Raw genomic sequence first — 12,535 nt, forward strand, 5'->3', positions numbered from 1 at the left:
CAGTCATTTAGTAATTGCCACTTATTTCCTCATATGCATCTATTTTTACTGGGCTTGTGTTCTCACTCATCTCTCTTCTTCTTAATATACTTACAAAAGTTCTTGTTGTTAATATTGATGCTGTGTACAAGCCTGCTGACTTTTCTTGCCTCGATTTATTTGTGCTTCTTGTTATGTCTCTACCAGTCTTCTGGATTTCAGTTGTACAAGATGTTTCTTTTAGCTTGATGACATTACTGATTGAATTAAAGTCAGAGAGATGTACAGCATGGAAACAGACCCTTCAGTACAACTTGTCCAAGCCGACCAGATATCCCAACCTAATTTAGTGTGACTTACCTGCACCCAGCCCATATCCCTCCTAACCCTTCCTATTCATATACCCATCCAGATGCCTTTTAAATGTTCCAATTGTACCAGTTTCCACCACTTCCTCTGGCAGCTCATTCCATACATGTACCACCCCTCTGCATGAAAAAGTTGCCTCTTAGGTCTCTTTTATATCTTTCCCCTCTCACTCTAAACCTATGCCTGCTAGTTCTGGATACCCCCACACCAGGGAAAAGACCTTGCCCATTTACCCTATCCATGCCCTTCATGATTTTATTAGCCTCTTTAAGGCCATCCCTCAGCCTCTGATGAATTGTTGATGAATTCACTGGAATAGGGAAAAATGCAAGGAAATGGAATTCTGGAAACCACTCCTTCAAGATATTGTGGGTGTTGGATCAATTGAAATTTTTAAGAAAGATCAATTGGCAATTTTTAACGGCATCAAGTGTGTATGTACAGTGCTAGTATTGCATTGCATCAAACACTTCCCACTGTTCATAGATTAGTCATCAATACTTCTGTTCAGTTTTCTCTTCAGTGTTCTCTAATGTAAATTTAGAACCCTCCTTTCCTCCTTCCAAACTATATATCAAATCCAGTGATAATTTGGTCTTGATCCCCAAGATGTTCCCTAACTCTAAGATAAAAGTTAACAAGGTCCATTACCCAATAATGAATGTAATGTGACAATTCCTTAGTTGCTCTATACAGGATCACAGGAATAGAAGCAGACAATTCAGTCTCTCAAGACTTTCTGTCATTAAATTGGATCATTTTAGATCAACTCCAATTGCCTGCCTTTGATATTTATCCCTCGATATCCTCACTGAATACTAATCCATCAATCCCTGTCCTCAAAACTCTGCTTGTCTCAATGTTCAGTGTTTTGGGTGAGAGATTTCCAGATATCCACTGACATTAGTGTGAAATGCTCAACCACACTGACATGTTTAAGCTTTGTACAGAATCAAAATCTTTATTCTTTGAACAGTAGTGCCATTTCCTATGGTCTCCAAAAATTAAAATCAACTGTTGTTGCCTTATTATTTTTGTGACCTGCTCCTGTGGTCTCCATGTTAATGCATTCATACAAACAAGTAAAAAGTAAAACTCAGGAACAAAAAAAAATCCATCTAAGATTTATATTTCTTTGATCAGTGATTTGACTCCTTTACAATTCTTCAGTTCGACACCGTGGATTCACTGCTTGATCACAATTTTTTAAAAAATGAAATCAATTTCAATCTTTTCTCTTTAGCTGCAATTATACCTTTTATCAGTTTTGTTACTCCCCCTCTTTCTGAATTTCACTCTCCCATCTGAAAATCTTTAATAGTTGAATATATAGATCCCAATTATATCCAACACGTTGCCAGATCTCTGATGGTTACTGCTTCATACCTTTTAAGCTGATTGTTTTTATGCTTTGAGCTTGCACTTTTTATTCCTTATACTACATGCATTGTGCACAAATTTATTATTTGGACAATTATTCTTATCCTGTTTGTGTAATGTGCTGGTCATTTACTCAGACTTGTTAACATATTGTGGATAATGCCCACCTACATTTACTACCTGATTTATATCTATCTCCGTTACCCCTCTCACTCTTTCACAAGGATATGAGTACCTCACCAGTTCATGTCATCTGTACAACTTGCCCTGGCCTTGGGCATAGTCCCTGATGTCCATATTTTCTCCAGCATGTTTTTGTTCAGAACTTCCTGTAATTACATTGCAATTCACAGTGATTAAGTGGGAATGAAGTTACAAATTGGATCTTGTTTAACTTCAGTTTAAAGGAATACTGATTGAAGCATAACATTTCTGGACAGCCTCCATTATGAGTTTATCGGGATTGGAATGCAGTAAGTGTTAACATGTACAGTGGTGTGGGTACTTCTACATTTCTCAGGGTAAATGCTTTCTTTTTAATTATATCGGACACATTCAGCCCATTCTGTTTGACCATTTTGAAGTTTCTGTAACTTTGATCACTGAAGAATTTTTTCCTTGTTTGAAATGTTTTGCTGTGCCTAAACATTCCCAAGTACTGTGTTGCTTTTTTAGTGCGGTTGTGGATTAATGAATTTCAGCCAGATCTTGCTGCGCTATGAATCTAATTATAATAGAATCATATTCTGCATAATAACCATATTATGTTATTTTTAAGATAATTAACTAGGGTTGTAAAAAGAGGGGGAGTATATAGCATGCTGTAACAAACATCAAATCAAAAATAAATTTGAACTTTGTTGATTTGGGTGTTAAGTGCATCATCAAACAATTATTTAGTCAAATGAGTATGATTCACTTCTGCTTGTTCATAAACTTTGTGCATTTAAATTGAGCATTCATTAATGTTTTTGACACCATCTGTGAATGATGAAATGGTGAATCCCAACCTTGTGTGGGTCCCGATAGATGTGCAACAATGCAATAAAATACGAACTGAATAAATGGACCTCAGGACACTCAGTTGTAAAACTGTCAAGTAATCACTACAGTTGACATAGCATTTAACTGATGTGGGTTTGTTTTCATTATGTCTCGAAAGGTGGGGCTGATTGAGTCAGTGGTTAAGTAGATTACATTATTGAACCAAATAATATTCTTTGGAGCCTGTTATGTTGGACTGTTCTAAAGCTTTCATTTCAATATGGTGCAACCCTCTCAAACTGTTAAATTTCACTCTCATACACCAGTTATATATTGGAAGCACATAGGATCAGAGGTTACACCCAAACAAAATCCATTGTCCCAAAACGTCCACTGGATTTTATGAATGCCTTCAAGCAATTTGAATGTAAAGTTCTAAAATTTTCACAAGCAAGCATTTGTTTCTTGATAACTTGAAATATTTTAAAGGGAGAGGAAATAGACTCTTGATTACCAAGAGGGCAAAAAAAAATCAGGATGTACAGGAATATGGAGTTAAGGTTAAAATCAAATCAGCCATGATCTTATTAAATGGAAGAACAGGTTCTTAGGGCCAAATGCCCTCCTCTTGTTCCTTGATCACAAATTTGCTTGCAATGAAACAGCAATCCAATTCAATCCACGATGATTTTTACATCAGTTTTTCACTTTGACACCAACTGTGAATGATGAAATGGTGAATCCCAATCTTGTGTGGGTCCCGATAGATGTGCAACAATGCAATAAAATACGAACTGAATAAAAGGAAGGGTAGAAATGTCTGCAATCTAGATGTAAGGTTCACAAATTAAAATAGAGAAATTGGTACATGGGAGGTTGAAGTGCCTTTTAAAATTTGACTTTTGACATTACCCTTTTTAGAAAAGTCTTTGGTAATGTCTACACATGTTGTGTCTCTCGTGATCTGTGCATGTGTAATATATGCATTACTAGTTTTTAGTTGAACAGTTCTTGTATTGATTTGGGCCATGTGTTTTTTTTTAAATGAAAGCTGTATTTATATCTTGTTTTGGACATGGCATAATGAACAGATTTTTCTTTCATGTTTTAGTTCACTGTTATTCTGAAACACATGGCAGCTTGAAGATGTGTTTATAATTCCTGCACCAAAATGCTTTTAGATCTCAGCATAACATTTTCAGATCAAGCTCAGTTGGCATTTTTTTTAAGGCATGGATATTTCCTTGATGGCATGTTAAACAATTTATGATTGGGGTTACCATGAATATTAGTTATAGATTAATTAGTACAGTTTGTACTAACTCTGTGCACCACAGTGTGCTTGGAACCAGATTTTTTGTTTGACAAATCACACACTTTGATCATCAGAGCCGGTGCATTGCTAGAGGCCTGGGTACTAGCTTGCAAGAAGACCAGCATAGAGAGTGGATAGTAAATACATTGTCAATGGACACAACGGGAGGTGGGCACCATGAAAAATGTCTTCAAATTAATACCTGAACGTGAGTTACTGAGTGTAACTTCTGACTGACAGTGCCATTTTTAACATGTAATACATTTTTGGTTGAATTGAATTTTTGTATCTCCAGTTTGAAGGATGTGTTCTCATGGAAACGGAATTGATTTTCCTTCAAGAACGCAAAAAGTGATGATGTTTGAGAGGCACTGAATTCATGTTGAGCTAGAAAATAAGAGACGGGGATATCATATTGAATGTGGGATGAGATATTTCAGCACAAAAAGAGGCCATAAGTTTGTTGGTGGAAAAACAAGACAAGCTTTTGAAGTTTTTCGTCTTGTGCTCACCAAGAAACATGCAAAAGCACCAATTTTCACATTTACATATTTTGCACATCTTCTGCTGGATAATTTCAGTTGTGAGTGCCAAAAGATAGGTGGTTAAAACAATAGCGTTCATAGATTGTCATGAGACCTTTAGCGTCTTCAGTTGGAAGAATAACTGGACATTGAGAATGTAGGTGTTAACTGTGAGGCAACCTAGACCTTGTTAATGATGATGTGGAAGTGCTGGTGTTGGACTGGGGTGGACAAGGTCAGAAGTCACACGACACCAGGTTATAGTCTAATAGGTTTATTTGAAATCACAAGCTTTCAGAGTACTCTTCTTCATCAGCTGAAGTCTTGACAAAGAAGCAGTGCTCCAGATACACTGCAGAAATTCACCATAGCTCCATAGTTGATAGCTTCTATTTCAATGGCCACCACCATCTAGAAGGACAATGGCAGCAGATACATGAGTCCACTACCACCTGCAAGTTCCCCTCCAAGCCACTCAGCATCCTGAATTGGAAATATACCACCACTGCTTTGTTGTCGCTTGGTCAAAATCCTGGAACTTGCTCCCAAACAAGATTGTGGGCCACACCTACAGAAAGTGGACTGTATTGGTTCAAGAAGGCAGCCCACCACTATCTTCTCCAGGATAACTAGGGATGGACAATAACCCATTAAGGGAAGTAATTTCTAGGAGTGTTGTTGAACAAAGAGACCTTGCAGTGCAGGTTCATAGCTCCTTGAAAGTGGAGTCGCAGGTAGATCAGATAATGAAGAAGGCATTTGGTAAGCTTTCCTTTTGTTCAGTGCACTGAGTACAGGAGTTGGGAGGTCATGTTGTGGCTGTACAGGATGTTGATTAGGCTACTGTTGGAATATTGCATGCAATTCTGGTCTCTTTCCTATCGGAAAGATGTTGTGAAACTTGAAAGGGTTCAGAAAAGATTTACAAGGATGTTGCCAGGGTTGGAGGATTTGAGCTACAGGGAGAGGCTGAATAGGTTAGGGCTGTTTTCCCTGGAGCATCGGAGGCTGAGGGGTGACCTTACAGAGGTTTCTGAAATCATGAGGGGCATGGGTAGGATAAATAGACAAACTTTCTTCCCTGGGATGGTGGAGTCCAGAACTAGAGGGCATAGGTTTAGGGTGAGAGGGGAAAGATATAAAAGAGACCTAAGGGGCAACTTTTTCACACAGGATGGTACATTTTCTGGAATGAGCTGCCAGAGGAAATGGTGGTGGTGACTACAATTGCAACATTTAAAAGGCATCTGGATGGGGATGCAAATAGGAAGGGTTTGGAGGGATATGGGCCAGGTGCTGGCAGGTGGGACTGGATTGGCTTGGGATATCTGGTCGGCATGGACGGATTGGACCGATGGGTCTGTTTCCATGCTGTACATCTCTATGACTCCACATCTATGATCTAATAACTTCTGACCCAACTTGCAATGCTCACATACTGTGAATGATTAAAGGTAAAAAGCATGCAACCAAAACACAGAACTGCCTTTACTCAAACATCTACAAATAATTCTGTAATCTTTATTTGAATTAACATCTTTAAAGTTGAGAATATACTTAGTCTGTAATATTCATTTCATATGGGTAATCTGAGGACACAAGGCATTCTCAAGAAAAAGTTTTTTTAAAAATGAAAGTAATTTGAGAACTATGCACAGTGTCCATTAAATGTAAATTTTATTTAACTCCCTAAGTGACTGAGCTAATTGAGCTGAAAGATGACCAGATGATTAAACATTGTGGTACTTTTATGAGACTCTTGCAGGTACAGATCTTGCTCATTCGAGTCGCCGAAGTAACCCTCTGTATTGAATGGAAGTCGTGAAATCACTCTCGGGATGATCGGCAAAAGAATTAACATTTTATTCCTGAATGAATAGATAGGAATGCTGCTGTTTTAGAAGGTTCCCTTGTTGTTGATGTTGTTTTGCCTACCACTTATGAGGTAAGTTTATGAAGCAACTACTGCCTTTGCTTGACTTCAGTTGACAGAACAATTGTTCAATATGGCAGGTTTTCTTAAAGTACTGTGCAACATTGATGGCTTGCATGTGGCCTTTCGGATCAATGTGTATTATTCCGTGCCTTCAGGAATTATGAGGTGTTCTACTCCATCAATGTCCAGATGGTTCCATTTTGCTTTCAATTCCTTCGGATGTTGCTCCTCCCTATATCTATAATTTTCTCCTGTGCTCTGAGATATCTGGGCTTTTCCAATTGTGGATTCTTTTGCCTCCCAGTTTTAGTTGCTCAACTTCAGTGGCAGTTGGCTTGGGCTCATGTTCTTCAACTCCCTCCAAAGGTATTTCATTATTTCATTATTTCAAATGCACCTAGCTTTTCTAGGACACTGGTTAAAATGTACCTATTTGGCTACACTTCAAAGCATCTATTATCATACAGCCTTACATGTTATTTTGTTATGTTCCTGTGAAGCCCCATGTGCTAGTTCATTATGTTAAAAGACTTTTGTACTACGATACTGCACCTCAGACTGCATTGGCAACTATTATCTGTAATGCTGCTGCAAGGAACTGTGTGCTCAGAAAAACTCACCCAGACATGGACTGAAGCAGGCTGCATTTCCAGACTTTCCATTTACTCTTGGCACTCACTCACTCTAAACCTAACTGAATGCTCACAGCATCCCTACCTTGCTTCTGTCTTGCCTTACTGTTAAGGTCAGACACAGAAGACGCAAGCTTTCCATGGTATCAGCAGGCCTTGATCAAGTAAAGTGGGAATAGCCTTCGATCAGGAATCGCTGGCACAGTAAGTCAAGGGCAGCCTGTTATCTGTGCTTTGCAAAGTCTGGTTAGGAACAATTGAGCAATGTTGAGTGTCATTGAATGTTTTAATTTTACTATGTTGTAAAATCAGGGAGGCTGATTTGGTTTGACTTCCTGTCCCAAGCTGTAATAAATGAGGACAGAATGGAGTATCTAATTTAGAACAAAGAAAATAACAGCACAGGAACATGCCCTTTGGCTCTCCAAGCCTAAGACAGCACATTTTGCCCTTGCATACTAAAACTGTCTTCACTGACAGGATCCATATCCCTCTTATCTCTTCCTATTCATGTATTCGTCCAAGTGTTTCTTGAAAGCCGCTATTGTGTCTGCTACCACCACCAATTTGTCCAGACTAAGCAGCTATAGAGCTAGTGTTTTTAACTTTTGTAATAAAACCCTAATTTTGCCATCCGTGAAACCTGAACTACATTCAATCGACAAGAACAAATCAACAGCCTGCTGGTCGGGGGGAAAGAGGATTTACCCTTATACTATTGAGTGGAAGGAAAACCCGTCTTTTTTAATATTGGAAATGGGATAAGTTGTTGATCTAGCCAGGATAACCAATTTGGAGAAAGTGAGGACTGCAGATGCTTAAAAATGTGTTGCTGGAAAAGCGCAGCAGGTCAGGCAACATCCAAGGAGCAGGAGAATTGACATTTCGGGCATAAGCCCTTCTTCAGGAATGAGGAGGGTGTGCCAAGCAGGCTAAGATAGAAGGTAGGGAGGAGGAACTTGGAGGAGGGGTGTTGGGAATACTATAGGTGGAAGGAGGTTAAGGTGAGGATGTTAAGCCGGAAGGGGTTGGGGGTGAAGAGGTTGGGAAGAAAATTGCAGGTCAAGAAGGCGGTGCTGAGTCTGAGGGTTGGGACTGAGAAAAGGTGGGGGGACGGGAAATGAGAAAGCTGGAGAAATCTGCATTCATCCCTTGTGGTTGGAGGGTTCCTAGGCGGAAGATGAGGCGCTCTTCCTCCAGTGTCGTGTTGCCATGGTCTGGCGATGGAGGAGGCCAAGGACATGGCGGAGTGGGAGGGGGAGTTAGTGTTCAGCCACGGTTGGGTTGGATTGGTTGGCGTGGGTGTCCCAGAGGTGTTCTCTGAAATGTTCCGCAAGTAGGCGGCCTGTGTCCCCAATGTATAGGAGGCCACATCGGGTGCAGCAGATGCAGTAAATGATGTGTTTGGAGGTGCAGGTGAATTTCTGATGGATATAGAAGGATCCCTTGGGGCCTTGGAGGGAAGTGAGGGGGGAGGTGTGGGCGCAAGATTTGCATTTCTTGCGGTTGCAGGGGAAGGTGCTGGGAGTGGAGGTTGGGTTGGTGGGGGTGTGTGGTTCTGACGAGGGAGTGGTCTTTCTGGAATGCTGATAGGGATGGTGAGGGAAATATATCCTTGGTGGTGGGGTCTGTTTGGAGGTTGGTGGGTGGTAGGTGAGGACCAGTGGGATTCTGTCTTAGTGGTGAATGGAGGAGCGGGAAGTGGAGGAGATGCGATGGAGAGCATCGTCAACCACGTCTGAGGGGAAATTGCGGTCTTTGAAGAAGGAGGCCATCTGGGTTGTTCGGTATTGGAATTGGTCCTCCTGGGAGCAGATGCAACGAAGGCGAAGGAATTGGGAATATGGGATGGCATTTTTACAGGGGGCAGGGTGGGAGGAGTTATAATCTAGGTTAACACCTTCCACCCAGACCTCAAATTTACCTGGACTGTCTCAGACTCCTCTCTCCCCTTCCTAGACCCCTCCATTTCTATCTCGGACGACCGTCTCAACATGGTCGTTTACTATAAACCGACTGACTCCCACAGCTACCTAGATTACACCACCTACCATCCCACCAACTTCCAGATACATCACATCATCCTTCGTCATTTCTGCCACCTCGAAACAGACCCCACCACCAAGGGATATATTTTCCTCCCCACCCCTATCAGCGTTCCGGAAAGACCACTCCCTTCGTGACTCCCTTGTCAGGTCCACACCCCCCAACAACCCAACCTCCACTCCCGGCATCTTCCCCTGCAACCGCAAGAAATGCAAAACTTGCACCCACACCTCCCCCCTCACTTCCCTCCAAAGCCCCAAGGGATCCTTCCATATCCATCAGAACTTCACCTGCACCTCCACACACATTATTTACTGCATCCGCTGCACCTGATGTGGCCTCTATACATTGGGGAAACAGGCTGTCTACTTGCGGAACATTTCAGAGAACACCTCTGGGACACCCGCACCAACCAACCCAACCGCCCCGTGGCTGAACACTTTAACTCCCCCTCCCATCCCGCCAAGGACATGCAGGACCTTGGCCTCCTCCATCGCCAGACTATGGCAACACGACGCCTGGAGGAAGAGCGCCTCATAATCCGCCTAGGAACCCTCCAACCACAAGGGATGAATGCAGATTTCTCCAGCTTTCTCATTTTCCCTCCCCCCACTTTTTCTCAGTCCCAATCCTCAGACTCAGCACCGCCTTCTTGACCTGCAATCTTCTTCCCGACCTCTCCGCCCCCACCCACTCTCTGGCCTATCACCCTCACCCTAACCTCCTTCTACCTATCGCATTCCCAACGCACCTCCCCCAAGTCCCTCCTCCCTACCTTTTATCTTAGCCTGCTTGGCACACCCTCCTCATTCCTGAAGAAGGGCTTATGCCCGAAACGTTGATTCTCCTGTTCCTTTGATGCTGCCTGACCTGCTGTGCTTTTCCAGCAACACATTTATAAGCATGGATAACCAATTTACCAATATTATTTCAGTTCTGCACCTACTTCCATTCAATTAATTATTAAACCCATCCAAAGATTTTTGGGTTCACGTTTTGATGCTATGGGAGTGGATAATTTGTGTAACAAGGTACTAAATGACACAAGGTTTCATAAAATATGTGGAAAATTCAAACATCAATGTAAATTTGAGAAAGTGAAATATATGTTATGTTTGCAAAGATCTCTATTTCAGATACACCAATACTTATTTAATGTAAAATATAAATTTGATTTTACAATGAAAAGAGAACCTAAAGTCACTTCCAAATCTTAATTATGAATAATTAGAAGAAGGGAATTACCTGAGATATTGCTTTTAATTCATCAGTTAAATGATTTGCACTTGTTTCTAAAATTATTGGGTTTCGAGTAGTTACTGTATAGGATTTGAATTAATTTGATTTGCATAAATTGATCATGAATTATTTGATTCTAGATTATTTTATTCTTCTTTCCTTTTGCTAGATGATGCAAACGTTCTGAAATCACAACTGAGAAGAGAGAGAAGGTGGACAATGACAGGGGGCATTAAAGTTTGCTGGGGAGTCAAATTCTCCACTTGTTCCCTATGCCTTCCCCATTTTTTCAATCATGTTAATTGCAGACACATTTTAGTTGTTGCAGGGAAATGCCTTCATGCACAAGGGTGGGTGAATTGTACTTGGCAGCAACTCAATCCCCTGTTTAGTTCCATCTGACTAGCTGCAGAGTGTCTGCTATTTCCAAATGAGTGCTACATTCCCTGGCAAGGCAGCTGCACCTAATGATAAAATCTGTCTGGTGTAACTTCCTTGGTAATATAACTTGTAAAACAGAAGGAATCCTGGCCATAAATAAGCTGAAATTAAGATGCAGAAAATTCTCTGGTCTCGTCTACTTTTAAAACTTGGCAGCAGAAAATCTATCAGCATGATTCTTATCCAATCTCCACTATGAATATATGAGTAAGTCAGACAGGAAAGACCAGTTGATCCATGCTTACGATGGTTTGAGTTTCATAATTAAATACTTAATAGTTCTACACCACTTCTGTGTCTCTCATTACTCTTCAACTGCAGCCATTTAATCACCTACAAGAGTCAAAAAAAACCAAATACCAAAAGCCCATGTACCAAGCCAGGTCTGATTTAAAATTGTGTAGTGTGTCAATATACGTTATCCAAATCAACCATGCATTCTAGGATCTTTTAACTGTCTGGGGAAAGAAGATCTACCAAATATCTCACCTATTCCTACATTTGTATAATGTAATATACAAACATTTGCATGTTCTGAATTGAGACATGTATTTTCTAGAATTGCCGCACAAGAAAATCCAGACATTCAGTGGGAATTGTGCATTCCTGTAATGTGTTGTGCTCAATGTCTGTATTTGCAGGTAAAAGGTTGGATATTCTAATTTCCCAATCAGGTAACCCTTTAAATCTTTCAGTCAGCTAGAGTGGTCCCACTCTTGCCCATTTCCACCTTTCACTTGCTTTTAGCTCTTAGCTATGCTTTGGATGGGAAATTACAGTAATTTGAAACAAAAGATATTACATAGAAATGACATTGAGTGGATGTAGCTCATCTGCCTGTTCAAAATGATGAAGTAGTTATCACTATTTGAGACTGATGGGCTGAAATGTGATTTTTCTTATCAAGCTTAGGATTTTCTCCATTGAGTACAGTAATGTAGGATTCCCAAGTAACTCAGTACTGTATATTAGAATTGGAAGGATGAACAGAATCTGGAAGAAGCCCACAGAGTGAGAAAGCAATGAACAGTAAGAATTATACTGAACTGGTCTGGGAGTTAATGATAAGTTTAAATCAATCACCCATCACTAAAAGTGAGGACAGATTTTAGGAATTATTTTATCAAGTGCTCAAATGGAGAATGTGTTTCCATACGTGAAAGGAAAAATAGACAAACATTTTGAAGCAAATGATCTTGGGAGGGCAGTGAAATCTGTCCTTTAATGCTCCAGCAAAGAGCCAGCATAAACAATGCATTGAATGGCCTCCTACAGTGTTGCAAATGATTTTTAAAAGATATGGTTATCCCATAGCTATGCAGCAGTGAAAAGGCAGGTGAAAGGAAATAGTGCATCATTACCAAACAAAAATTGTGAATTAACCTGGTCCAGATTAAATGGATGGAGGGAGTGGTAGATGGCACAGTGCATTAATAAGGCAAAATCCATTTTTAAAACCATCAGAGATTTGCAGGTTAAAGGCTGAAAACATAGTATAAATGGAATGCTACACAAGGAAGAATTTCTTTTCAAAGGCTAGGGAAAAACAGTGTTAAAAAGAGAGAATCAATTTAAGTATAGTACAGTAGAAAGCCATGAGCAGCATAAAACAAAGGGGGACTGACTACTTTTATAAACTGAAAGATGTAGTTAAAAAAAAATGAACTGCTTAAGGACACATGAGGTCATT

The 12,535-nt window shown here is 40.4% G+C and overlaps 1 long non-coding RNA gene across 2 annotated transcripts; it reads left to right on the forward strand.

The window, feature by feature from the left end:
• Positions 1–2,139: 2,139 nt before the first annotated feature.
• LOC132827310 (uncharacterized) lies at positions 2,140–11,098 on the forward strand. 2 transcript variants are annotated; one of them, XR_009645985.1, is made up of 3 exons: positions 2,140–2,201; positions 6,792–6,853; positions 10,574–11,098. It is a non-coding gene; the product is annotated as an uncharacterized LOC132827310 (long non-coding RNA). The 2 variants fall into 2 exon arrangements; XR_009645986.1 differs by lacking the exon at positions 2,140–2,201 and adding an exon at positions 6,331–6,496.
• The last annotated feature ends 1,437 nt before the right edge of the window (positions 11,099–12,535 follow it).

Source organism: Hemiscyllium ocellatum, chromosome 24, assembly GCF_020745735.1.
Source record: "Hemiscyllium ocellatum isolate sHemOce1 chromosome 24, sHemOce1.pat.X.cur, whole genome shotgun sequence".
Taxonomy (NCBI): domain Eukaryota; kingdom Metazoa; phylum Chordata; class Chondrichthyes; order Orectolobiformes; family Hemiscylliidae; genus Hemiscyllium; species Hemiscyllium ocellatum.